Below are 1,129 nucleotides of genomic sequence, written 5' to 3' on the forward strand. Positions count from 1 at the left end.
CTAAATAATAATTATCACCATGTTTATCATAATTAGGTATAATAAATTATGCATGTCATGTACATATATGAAATTGATGGAAATAAAAGTTATTGTATTTGTTGGAAAAAAAGACTTTGTACTTGGTTTGTGTTTTTTTTTTTTTTTTTGGGGGGGGGGGGGGCATAATTAGGCTTTTTATGCTTGAATATTAATTAAAATTTATGCCATAAGAAGCGAGGTGGATCCGTGGCGCAATGGTAGCGCGTCTGACTCCAGATCAGAAGGTTGCGTGTTCGATTCACGTCGGGTTCAAACCCCATTAATTTTTGGGCTCTGTTTATTCTTTAAATCTTTTCGTCCAGCCCCCCTGCTTATGTCTACCGGAATGCGTACACTCTCTGCAACTCTTCTCTTCTTTTCTCCTTCCAGTTTCTCCCAGCTATGGCTTCTTCAAGGACTTCAGAGGAAGACACCCAATTGGAGAATCGCCTGTGTCTCCACCACCGCACACAAGGAAATTGATCGCCAACGCACGCGGAGAGCACCGAACAAGTTGGTTTATCAGATGGACGAATCACTCCTTCCTTCTGTTTCAAGAGCGATAAGTGGATGCAATGCCATGAGGTAATGGTGTTTCTTAAGCGTTCCATTCAAAATTATGAAGTTTAATCTTTGTGGTTTGATTGGTTTTTTCGAAGTTGCTTTTTTGGTCTCCCAATTGTTTGTGTGAATGCTTGGCTGAGTATGCATCTCCCACATGCCAAATAAGCAGCAAGCACGTATTGCTGTATAGCACATAGACTGGATGCAAGCTACTGCCAATTGGGTTGGTGACATTACCAACTCTTTTGCAGTTTAAATTCCATTGCTCTGGGTAAATGCATTATTAGAGATATGGTTGGATTATTCCATAATTTGCTCTCCCCATTTTGTTCCTTGATTTGCTTCGATTTGTGCTTCTTTTCTTAATTTCTTCATTAAATTGTGTAGTTCCTTTAAGATATTGAATACAATTTCTCTATTGTTTTCTCCAATTCTAACATGATATCAGAGCAAGACTAATTATGTTGAGTCTTGTGTTTACTCAAACAGGAGACTGATTATTTTCATTGTCATCTCCACCAGATAATTTTTTTGCCCCATATCT

General features: G+C 38.4%; 1 non-coding gene across 1 annotated transcript; it reads left to right on the top strand.

Annotated features, from left to right (window-relative positions):
- Positions 1 to 222: 222 nt before the first annotated feature.
- TRNAW-CCA (transfer RNA tryptophan (anticodon CCA)) lies at positions 223 to 294 on the top strand. Its single transcript has one exon. It is a non-coding gene; the product is annotated as a tRNA-Trp (tRNA).
- The last annotated feature ends 835 nt before the right edge of the window (positions 295 to 1,129 follow it).

This window comes from Diospyros lotus, chromosome 6, assembly GCF_014633365.1.
Source record: "Diospyros lotus cultivar Yz01 chromosome 6, ASM1463336v1, whole genome shotgun sequence".
NCBI lineage: Eukaryota > Viridiplantae > Streptophyta > Magnoliopsida > Ericales > Ebenaceae > Diospyros > Diospyros lotus.